The sequence below is a fragment of the Schistocerca piceifrons genome, chromosome 9 (assembly GCF_021461385.2).
Source record: "Schistocerca piceifrons isolate TAMUIC-IGC-003096 chromosome 9, iqSchPice1.1, whole genome shotgun sequence".
NCBI lineage: Eukaryota > Metazoa > Arthropoda > Insecta > Orthoptera > Acrididae > Schistocerca > Schistocerca piceifrons.
Genome location: NC_060146.1, coordinates 158,331,153 through 158,343,873, shown reverse-complemented (window position 1 = coordinate 158,343,873; position 12,721 = coordinate 158,331,153).

Genomic DNA, 12,721 nt, shown 5'->3' with positions numbered 1-12,721 from the left:
ACAGAGGCAAGGCTCGACATGGTGAGCGCAGTAGCATTTGCCGGACGTGGATATTTATGCCTTGGTGATGCCCCTTGAAGGTATCATGAACACCCTACTGAAAACAGACATACTCAATTTAAACGCTCAAAACAAATGAAGACTGTAAATCATAGATCTTAAAGTTGAGTTTGGTGTGGTCAAATGTACTGAATTATGTATTTGAAGTTATGAGTAATTGACAATTGGATCTGCCTTCACAACTGATGTAAATAATCGAAACAATGCAGCAGATTATCGCTGAAGACGTGTTCGTCGTTCCATAGCTGGAAATAGTGAGACCCATACTTACAGCATCACTCCACCCAGAGATGAAATTTAGAAGAATAAGTTCACATATGGCTGTGGTATGGAGTGGATGGACCAAGAGAACAAAACAAAAAGGTGACTGTATTTGAAGAACAATTGTAAAAGGTAACTTAGACCACATCAAACTCACAGATCCACCACACAGTGTTCCCCTCATGGTGTTAAAATCAAGTTTCCATGTACACACGTGCAAAAGGGAAACACTGCAGAGGATATCTCCCATGTGTTTAATTCAGAAAAGCTGCAGACAGCACAGATTGTGAAGCAGTCATCAAGCTTGAGCACACTGTACCCGGTAGCGTGTTCTGCCTCTGGGTGATCGACTTTGATCACAGCCACTGTCTGGCAGTGGTCATTTGTCCTGGTAGACAGTTAGTTGGTGCTCATGCTCACGTAAAATGCTGTGCAGGGAGTGCAGCACGACTGGAGTATGACACAGCTGCTTTCAAAGGTAACCCTACCTCTGTTGGAGCAGGAAAAGCCTGTGACAGGACTGGAGTAGGAAATGCTGGATGAATGGTTTATCCGAGTCTTCCACAGGCATAGGATCCCTGTGGCAAGAGGTAGGGAGTGGTCCGCCAGAGCTTTTGTACATATTTGCATAACAAGTGATGGACAACCACAATAATGAAAGCCAAATACTGAACATGAGATATGCAGTTGTTGATCACCAGTTACAGACGCACCATACATTTCGATTACTTTTACACTTTTACTATCGAGCATTGACTTACTGCTATTTTGTGAGCAACACCTGTATGAAGACACACGTCATATAGAAATGACAAAATGGTAAAAAGGTAAGCTGTTACATTTCAGATATCAACATGAAAGACGGAAAAAGTGGTTGATGCAAAGATACAATAGGTGGTGAAGTAAATTCATTTCATTAGAAATTTGCAAAATAGTATATACTATTTTATGGGATGCATGTTTTAATAAGGGTTTTCAAAATTTACCCCAATTTCATAGAGAATTAAAATTTCTAATTAGAATAATAAGCTAACATGTTATTTTAGTAATATTATACACTATCATAAATGAAAAAAAGACTGGAACATTCTGGAATACAAAAATGTTGTATGCAAGTAGCTATTGTAATATTAACTTTTCAGAAAAAGTAAAATGTTTGCTTGAAAGAGAAGGATGGGGACTTTCAATCTCACTGAATTTCAACGTGCCTGTACTATCTAGGTATCATAAATTATGAATATTTCTTTAAATAATATGTTTCCATATGTTCTAAATGTATCTTTGGCATCAGCAGACTGTATTATATTGTGAATAATAAAATGTAGTGAAAAACTGCATGAATAAAAATTCAGCAATTTTGTGTACACATGGTAGATGCTCACAATAAAAGGAAATAGATAGATTGCTTCTCACCATAAAGGTGATACATTGAGCTGCTGACCGGCACACTGTAAAGACTGTCACACTGTAGTGGCTGCATAGTGTTTGTGTAGTGTAGTGCATCAAGGTGTAGAAGTGCGCAAGTTGTACAGTGATTACATCTATGACTTTGTGTCTGTTCTTTGTTTATATATTTATGCCATTGTTTAATTTTGATGTTTGTAGAGGATTCTCAGTGTAAACACTCCAGTCATTAAATGTTGCTTCAGAGTTAATTTCACACAGTGTGCAACATTTTTGGTTACCCCGATGGAAACTAACATTGTAACCGTGTCGCGTCATACCAAACATAAAGCACAAACCAACTGCACCACACATCGCCCACAACTTCATTGCCAATGTCCTTCGAATGTAAAGAGCTAATCTGCATCAACGACGCATTACACTGTGCATGTAGAGCAATGTCGGACCCAGCACCACCAATTAACATGTCCCTGAGCACTTCAGTCAATTGAGTTGCTGTCAAACCACCACCTTTCTGGCAGCAGACCCCATTTTATGGTTCACACAACTCAAAAGTTAATTCGTGCTTGCCTGTGTCACAGCGGACAAAACCAAGTACAGCTACGTCGTAGCCACTGTCGAGATACTGGATATTTTGACCTTACTGCCAAATGCTGACCGATATACATCTCTGAAGAATGCTCTGATCATGTGGCTATCACAGTCTGAAACAAAACTACTCAAAAAATTGCTGGGAAATGGCTCTGAGCACTATGCGACTTAAATTCTGGGGTCATCAGTCGCCTAGAACTTAGAACTAATTTGACCTAACTAACCTAAGGATATCACACACATCCATGCCTGAGGCAGGATTCAAACCTGCGACCGCAGCGGTCGCTCGGTTCCAGACTGCAGCGCCTAGAACCGCACGGCCACTACGGCCGGCAATTGCTGGGAACCGAGGAGTTAGGAGACCGCACTCCCTTGCAGTTGCTGGCAAGGAATGCCGTCAATGAAGATATACTGAGGAATATCTGGCTGTTGCATCTCCCTCCAGATGCACAGAAGATTCTTAGGCCTAGTTTACACGACAACATTGGGTTTCACCACTCATTGTGTGGAATGAGTTGCACGCAGATGGTTTCATATTTGACTGTTGACATGGCAAAACCAGTATACTCTTCAGTTTAGTTGTTTGTGGGTTCCTGAGTTGTGTCTGAAATGAAAGTTTTGGCAGCTGCACGTCGTACGAGTTGTGATGGAGTTTTAAAGCTTGTTGCGTGGAGTCGCTGCATGAGAAAAAAAAAATAAGGAACATGTTTTGATTCGTGACTGGATGAAGAAAAGACGTCAGCTCGGTTGTTCAGCATCCTTGCTGATATAATTTTTACTGGAAGACCCAAGAAGTTCTTTTAATTATCTTTGAATGTCACCAGAACTGTTAGAGATAATTATGCAATAAGGAATAAAGATATTGTAATGCATGAAGCACTATCGCCAGAACTGAAATTACATATCACATTCCATGCATTACAATCGAGAAGATTCGACATGATATAAGATTCGGTTTTAGTTGGTGATGACGTGTTTTCATTAACACCAATAATTATTAACAGTAATAATTATTAACATTAACAACAGAGTCGGCCAACTCGAACGATGGGATTTTAGATTTGTAGACGAGCATTTCTACACCTAGGATTACATTTGCTTGTATTTTTCTTAATTCAGTTGTATATGTGCTCCTAATTCAATAAATTTTGCCCTGCAGCTCAGATATTGTCAAGCTATCTATGTTCTGATCACACGTGACAGTCTCAGGAGCAGCAATATGTTGCTTATTTTCGTAATCAGCATCACTGAAATCCCACAAACACCTATACAAAGCATAGATATCAAAAAAGCGAACATTATTCTCTGTTCCCCACTTCATATTTCAGTTTGTCTACAGTCTGCAAACACACATAACCTCAAAACTCATGTAACAAGTGTCGCCAAAGTTGGAACACGCCGAATGTGTTTAGTTTCACCGACGAGTTGCGCAAACGCGTGGCGCGCATGCACAGTGGCCGGTTGCGCAGTTGCCTGCAACTTAGTGTCGTCATGTAAACTAGGTTTTACAGTCTGCACCAGAGACCTGGCCATGTTAGTGCAGACTGCAGACCGAATCGCAGAAATGTACGTGCCTGCAATGGTAGCACCTGTCACAGCCCACCACCAGATTTTGTTATTGCATCATTCCAGTTGCAGATTACGGAGTTTACCATGAAAGTCACTGCACTGTGAACGTGGCAGTCCAGTGGCATCACTTACCAGGAAAATGAAGCCAATCATCCGTATCTAAGAAGATCCGCTGTTACTACAGAAAGTTCAGACCGGACACAGAAATGCATACTGCCATGTGAGATGGGAAATGTAACAGTAGCTCAGTGATGACAACATCAGGCTTTCCAAACAGCAGCCATCAATTGTTCATCACAGATCACTACATCAAACTCCAGTTCCTGGTAGAGACTGGTGCTGATGTGTGTGCCTACTGATCCACTTGTCTTAGCTCTGACGGTTGTCACCTCTTGGCTGCTAATGGATTCACGATAAAGATATATGGTCTTGTGACATGCATGCTAAACCTAGGCCAACAGTGAAAGATCGAATAGCAATTTGTCATAGTGAATGTGATGCATCCCATAACAGGAGTCAGGTTTCTGTCATTTTATGGTCTACTACCCAACCTCAGCTCAGACGTCGTCAACTACTCAATACTACCACCAACCTGGCCAGTCAAGGTAGTGGACATTGTGTAGATGGTACAGCTGTTTGGATAATCACAGTTGATTTGCCCTACATAGTACTTCCAACAGATCACCAGACAGCTACCAACCTTAGCACCTGTGCACAATTCGACAGTACACTACATTCTCACAACTCCTGCATTACTGATCCATACCTGACCATGCCACTTGACACCTGATAAGCTGAGAGTAGCCAAGCAAGAATTCCCTTCCATGCTTGGGCAGGGCATCTGCATACCTTCTAGTAGCAGCTGCACGGTATGCCTAGATGTCGGTGGTATCTGGGGTAATCATCGTTAGCTAAATGCAAGATAATCCCGGATCGATACTGGGTACTGCACATTGAGGACTTCACATTTAACTTCTGTGTTAAGCATGCCTTTTACACCTTGAATTTGGTGCATGCATATTCTCAAGTTCCAGCGGCCCCAGAAGATACAGCTAAGACCACTGTCACCACCCTTTCGGCCTCTTCCAGTTTACAGAATGCCATGTGAGCTGTGTAATGCCACACAAACACTCCAATGTCTCATGGTCGAAACGATCAGAGACCCAGACTTCTGTTATTTATACATTGATGATGTATTAGTTATGTCTAATTCTGAACAAGAGCATCTGAAACATCTACGTCAGGTATTCGCATGCCTTCATTCACATGGACTTCTTGTCAACTCCTGTAAGTGTGTCTTTGGAATTTCAGAAGTTAGCTTTCTGGGCTACACATTCAATGCACAGGGTAGACACAGGAGTTAGTTACTGTTCGTGAACTGTTTTCTGTATGTCAGCAACTTTTATCATTGTCATGTGCAGAACTGTGCACTGTTATCCAACCCGGTGAAGATTCTTCTACGTGGTTCCCATAGACCAGGTGACAAACTGGTGTGAATAGTGAAGCCAAGACAGCTTTCAGCAATGTAAAGTCTGCTATCGCCAAAGCCGCTCTGTTGGCACACACTGTCCCACAAGGGCCACTCGTCTTAACAGCCGATGCTCAGCGACGGTGATAGGGGCCACACTGCAGCAGCAGGTCAATGATCAGTGGCAACCTTTGGCACTCTGTAGCGAAAAGCTATCTCCTTCACAGCAGAACTGGTCTACATACAACCACGAACTGTACGTGGGATACGGTTCAATAAAACAATTCAGACCCATGTTCGAGTGGAGATACTTCCCTCTCACTCTCATCACTGAGCACAAACCCCCGAAATGAATTTCTTCAGTACCCTGACAAAGCAGCACTCTGACAGCTTCATCATCTGGACTTCACATTCAAGTGCCTGGAGCAAACGTGCTTTTGTATTGTGACGTCTCTGCATTGAAGCCATGAGCCTTCATGACAAGATTTTTGAGAGCAAGCAATTGTGTCACTATACAACCTGTCTGAGCTCGGTGTTTTGTGTTACAGTGCAGTTGGTGAAAAGCATTTTTGTGTGACCTAACACTAACAGGGACTGTAAGACCTTTGTCGACAGTGTACGGTCTGTCAGCATTACAAGATCACTCATCATGTTAGTGCACCCCACGGCATCATGTTTGTTCCATCTAATCAGTGTTTTTAACATTTCCACACTGACATTGTTGGGCTGTTGCCACCATCAGAAGGCTGTACTTACTGTCTGATTGTCACAGACCTACTCATCTGCTCCCTGGACGTATTCAACGTGTCCAATATCACTGCTGAGACTACTGCCATATATTTCTCCGGGGACGGATCGCCCATTTTGGCGTACTGTTATGCATCACTATGGACCATGGCAGGCAATTCACATCTTTTCTATTTGAGGCACTCACCACCAAGTTAGGTACGAAATGCATTTGGACAACTGCTTATCACCCGACAGTGAATGATTTAATAGAACACTCACACCGTCAGCTCAAGGCATCTCTTCGGTCTCACGATTTACAGCATTGGACTGGGACATTACCAATCGTGTTGCTAGGCCTCTGCACAGCCATCAAAGATGATCTGAACACAACCGCGGCTGCGCTGGTCCATGGACAACTAATAAGACTACCTGGTAAGTTCCGGTGCAGCGTGCTGGCAGTATCATCGATGCATCAGACTTCGTCAGCAAGTTATGTGCATAGATGCGACAACTCTGGCCTGTTGCAGCAAGAGACTCATTGCTCGTTCATCTTTGCCGATTTGCTGAGCTCCATTGACGGTTCATTCAGCTTGACACTGTATGTAAACCAATACAACCACCATACGATGATGGGCCATATACTGTGCTCAGCAGGGAGGACATCATGGGAACACAACAGTTTCCATTAACTGCCTAAAACACACTTTTAGTGCTGCTGATACTGGCACACACAAATCACCAACCTCACCACCTATGGACACGTCTGACTCACCCACCACATGCTGCCGCCGACCCGCCAGGGACATTGCTTTCTACAACTGATGAGTCAACAACAGCAACGCCAGTCATCAAGTGATCCAGACACCAGGTCAAGTTTAATCGCAGATATTGATAACACTGGCGGAGAGGGGGGTGGGGGCAAGTTGACGTAGTGGTTGCATTAGTGTTCACACGCACACACACACACAAAAATCACACACAAACAAGCTCACACACCTCATGCACACGACTGCCATCTCTAGCAGCTCGGACCAGGATGGCATTTCAATCCGAGCTGCCGTTTGTTGGTGATATGCCAACTTGGCATTTACATGGTATATGCCTTAAGTGCATAACGAGGAAAGAAAAAAAAATTGATGTGTGGAACTGTATAAAGTTAAGCTACCCCCATCTGCTACGCACCATACTAATCAAAATGTCCTGCATTTTAAACCAGCCGCTGCATAAATTTTAAATAAAAAAATCAATAAGAATAGGGACCAGATATACCTGTTATAAAGAGTCACCCTCATTCTGCCAACGGCCTTGTCAAAAGAGGACAGAATAGTCAACAGAGGCTGAGTGCCCCTCTTGTCCTTGGGGTAGGAAACTGCGAGAACTCGTTAAAAGTTACGCATTCTACTAGTCAGAATGTGGAGTATCAGATCTCTCAATCAGGTGGAGCATTAGAAAATTTAGAAACAGAAATGAGTATTAAAAGTTAGATATAGTGGGAATTAGTGAAATTTGGTGACAGGATGAACAGGAGTTCTGATCAGTTGAACACAGGGTTATAAATACAGAATCAAACACGAGAAATGCAGATTGTGAGTGTGTCTGCCCTAGAGCTTGTGCATCCACCCTATCACAAAACTTTATTAGTCTTTTCAGTGGCAGCAAGATTTTCATCAGAGTGGACACCCACAGTCCACAACAACTTTCATAAAATAATCTCAATAAACCGAAGTTAACCATTTGTCTTCCCTACTGCCATTCTTAGGTGCTTTTTCCATTTCATATTGCTTTGCAACACTATACCTAGATATTTACTTGAGGTGACTGTGTCAAGCAGCACACTACTAACACTGTATTCAAATGTTACGGGATTTTTCTGCTTGCTCATTCATATTAACTTACATTTTTCTGCAGTTAGAGCAAGCTGCCATCTAGAAATTTTGTCTGTCATCTAGTATCACAAACGTGTCGTTCCTGAAGAGGGGCAGCAGCCTTTTCAGTAGTTGCAGGGGCAACAGTCTGGATGATTGACTGATCTGGCCTTGTAACACTAACCAAAACGGCCTTGCTGTGCAGGTACTGCGAACGGCTGAAAGCAAGGGGAAACTACAGCCGTAATTTTTCCCCGAGGACATGCAGCTTTACTGTATGATTAAATGATGATGGCACCCTCTTGGGTAAAATATTCCGGAGGTAAAATAGTCCCCCATTCGGATCTCTGGGTGGGGACTACTCAGGATTACGTCGTTATCAGGAGAAAGAAAACTGGCGTTCTACAGATCGGAGCATGGAATGTCAGATCCCTTAATCGGGCAGGTAGGTTAGAAAATTTAAAAAGGGAAATGGATAGGTTAAAGTTAGATATAGTGGGAATTAGTGAAGTTCAGTGGCATGAGGAACGAGACTTTTGGTCAGGTGAATACAGGGTTATAAATACAAAATCAAATAGGAGTAATGCAGGAGTAGGATTAATAATGAATAAAAAAGTACAAATGCGAGTAAGCTACTACAAACAGCATAGCGAATGCATTATTGTGGCCAAGATAGATACGAACCGCATGCCTACCACAGTAGTACAAGTTTATTTGGCGACTAGCTCCGCAGATGACAAAGAGATTGATGAAATGTATGATGAGATAAAAGAAATTATTCAGGTAGTGAAGGGAGACGAAAATTTAATAGCCATGGGCGACTGGAATTCGACAGTAGGAAAAGGAAGAGAAGGAAACGTAGTAGGTGAATATGGAATGGGGCTAAGAAATGAAAGAGGAGGCCGCCTGGTAGAATTTTGCACAGAGCATAACTTAATCATAGTTAACACTTGGTTCAAGAATCATGAAAGAAGGTTGTATACATGGAAGAACCCTGGAGATACTAAAAGGTTTCAGATTATATAATGGTAAAACAGAGATTTAGGAACCAGGTTTTAAATTGTAAGACATTTCCAGGGGCAGATGTGGACTCTGACCACAATCTATTGGTTATGAACTGTAGATTAAAATTGAAGAAACGGCAAAAAGGTGGGAATTTAAGGATATGGGACCTGGATAAGCTGAAAGAACCATAGGTTGTACAGAGTTTCATGGAGAGCATAAGGGAACAATTGACAGGAATGGGGGAAAGAAATACAGTACAAGAAGAATGGGTAGCTTTGAGGAATGAAATAGTGAAGGCAGCAGAGGATCAAGTAGGTAAAAAGACGAGGACTAGTAGAAATCCTTGGGTAACAGAAAAGATACAGAATTTAATTGATGAAAGGAGAAAATACAAAAATACAGTAAGTGAAGCAGGCAAAAAGGAACACAAACGTCTCAAAAATGAGATCGATAGGAAGTGCAAAATGACTAAGCAGGGATGGCTAGAGGACAAATGTAAGGATGTAGAGGCTTATCTCACAAGGGGGTAAAATAGATACTGCCTACAGGAAAATTAAAGAGACCTTTGGAGAAAAGAGAACCACCTGCATGAATATCAAGAGCTTAGATGGAAACCCAGTTCTAAGCAAAGAAGGGAAAGCAGAAAGGTGGAGGGAGTATATAGAGGGTCTATACTGGGGCGATGTTCTTGAGGACAATATCATGGCAATGGAATAGGATGTAGATGAAGATGAAATGGGAGATATGATACTGTGTGAAGCGCAAAGAGTTTGACAGAGCACTGAAAGACCTAAGTCAAAACAAGGCCCCGGGAGTAGACAATATTCCATTAAAACTACTGATAGCCTTGGGAGAGCCAGTCCTGACAAAACTCTACCATCTGGTGAGCAAGATGTATGAGACAGGCGAAATTCCCTCAGACTTCAAAAAGAACATAATAATTCCAATCCCAAAGAAAACAGGTGTTGACAGACGTGAAATTTATCGAACTATCAGTTTAATAAGTCACAGCTGCAAAGTACTAACGCGAATTCTTTACAGACGAACGGAAAAACTGGTAGAACCGACCTCGGGGAAGATCAGTTTGGATTCCGTAGAAATGTTGGAACACGTGAGGCAATACTGACCCTACGACTTATCTTAGAAGAAAGATTAACGAAAGGCAAACCTACGTTTCTAGCATTTGTAGACTTAGAGAAAGCTTTTGACAATGTTGACTGGAATATTCTCTTTCAAATTCTGAAGTTTGAAGGGGTAAAATACAGGGAGCGAAAGGCTATTTACAATTTGTACAGAAACCAGATGGCAGTTATAAGAGTCGAGGGACATGAAAGGGAAGCAGTGGTGGGGAAGGGAGTGAGACAAGGTTGTAGCCTTTATCTGATGCTATTCCATCTGTATATTGAGCAAGCAGTAAAGGAAACAAAAGAGAAGTTCAGAGTAGGTATTAAAATCCATGGAGAAGAAACAAAAACTTTGAGGTTTGCCGATGACATTGTAATTCTGTCAGAGACAGCAAAGGACTTGGAAGAGGAGTTGAATATAATGGACAGTGTCTTGGAAGGAGGGTATAAGATGATCACCAACAAAAGCAAAACGAGGATAATCGAATGTAGTCGAATTAAGTCGGGTGATGCTGAGGGAATTAGATTAGGAAATGAGACACTTAAAGTAGTAAAGGAATTTTGCTATTTGGGGAGCAAAATAACTGATGATGGTCGAAGTAGAGAGGATATAAAATGTAGGCTGGCAATGGCAAGGAAAGCGTTTCTGAAGAAGAGAAATTTGTTAACATCGGGTATTGATTAAAGTGTCAGGAAGTCGTTTCTGAAAGTATTTGTATGGAGTGTAGCCATGTATGCAAGTGAAACGTTTAGACAAAAAGAGAATAGAAGCTTTCGAAATGTGGTGCTACAGAAGAATGCTGAAGATTAGATGGGTAGATCACATAACTAATGAGGAGGTATCGAATAGAATTGGGGAGAAGAGTAGTTTGTGGCACAACTTGACTAGAAGAAGGGATCGGTTGGTAGGACATGTTCTGAGGCATCAAGGGATCAGCAATTTACTACTGGAGGGCAGCGTGGAGGGTAAAAATCGTAGAGGGAGACCAAGAGGTGAGTACACTAAGCAGATTCAGAAGGATATAGGCTACAGTAGGTACTGGGAGATGATGAAGCTTGTACAGGATAGAGTAATATGGAGAGCTGCATCAAACCAGTCTCAGGACTGAAGACCACAACAACAACATCTATTATCTTACAGTCAGTCAACAATGACACCTGCTCGTACTCCACAGCAAATTCACACAAATGTGATATTGTTTCTGTTTTATGTGGAGTTTTTAAGGTCCTGACAACACAGTAACTGGCTTGTTGGGGTATCTGTATAATGAAACAGTATAAGATTTGTATACGAGTAGGTGATACAATGTATTTTAATTACGTTTTGCATGTAGATATTTGTGATTATGTTTCTTTCTTTGATACATATTAATCATTGTTTAATATTATTCAACATGTTGACTGCCGCAAGGCCACTGGTGGCCACAGCAGAGCCTGTCACCATAGCATGGCAGTGAAAGGTAAATCACTATGCATACAGCAGTCAATCTATTTTTGTATGCAAAATTAAACAGATCGAAATTTGGTGGATAGATATATCAGTTCAGTCAATTCTGTAATTTCAAATTAGAAAAATTCTGTAATTTCAAATTAGAAATAACATTCATTTACATAAATTTTTTTAAATGAAACACAAATAATTAGAATTCAGAAACATGTAGAAAGTGGAATAGAACATTGTTCATCATTCGAAATGTAAACATTCCTTTCATAACGTCTAGCACTATTTTAAAGATATCTTCATGTATGAATTAATAATACTTCAGCAGTGGAATGTTTGTCAGTGATAGCAACAAAAATGCTCGATTGTTTGTTCAGTAATTTGGACATTTCTTATGCCACTGTTTTGATATAAAATTTGAGAATTTTTGTTTAGGAGGAATCAATATGTAAAAAACTAAATTATTTCAAATATTTTCTTTGCCAATGTAGAAGTTACTGACACACATGAAATTATATGAATATTTAATACTTCATTTATTTATTTAGCATTTGGCTTACAGAATTATATTTTACAAGTGCATACAGTTAGGTCGCTACAAGATAAGATACAGTGATATGAATTAGTACAATCAGATACATAGGATACACAAGTACTTGCACTGCAGTTTTTTAGTTTCCTTAATATATTATTTCTAGATTGTCGCTTCTGTCCAGTTAGTTTTAGGTGTTTCCTATACGTTAGGGATCTGTTGAGAATCACACCAAAATATTTGGTGTGTCGATTACATCATAATTTTTTGTTGTGAGAGATTACATTCGATTCTCTGATTGCCATTGTGGTGGTTTGGCATAATGAACTATTGTGGTTCGGGCGAAGTCTCCACTTTTCGTAATATTGGTTGAACTTTTCTAGAATGTTAGTGAGTGTTTTGTTCTCCTACTTCAAATGTGTTGCTATCGCTAGGTTGTCACCATAGCTAAACTTTACAGAATCGGTGACTACGTCTCAGGTGTACAAGTTAAATAAAAGTGGGGCCAGAACCAAGTGATGTGGGAGACAGTTCTAAATGGTAAAGGATTTACCTGTAGTTTCTCCAATGATAACTTTAAACGAGCAGTTTTTAAACAAGTTTTCCATTAGTGTTGTGACCTCTTAACTTGGAATGGTATGATTTAGCTTGTACTTTAATCCATTCAGCCAC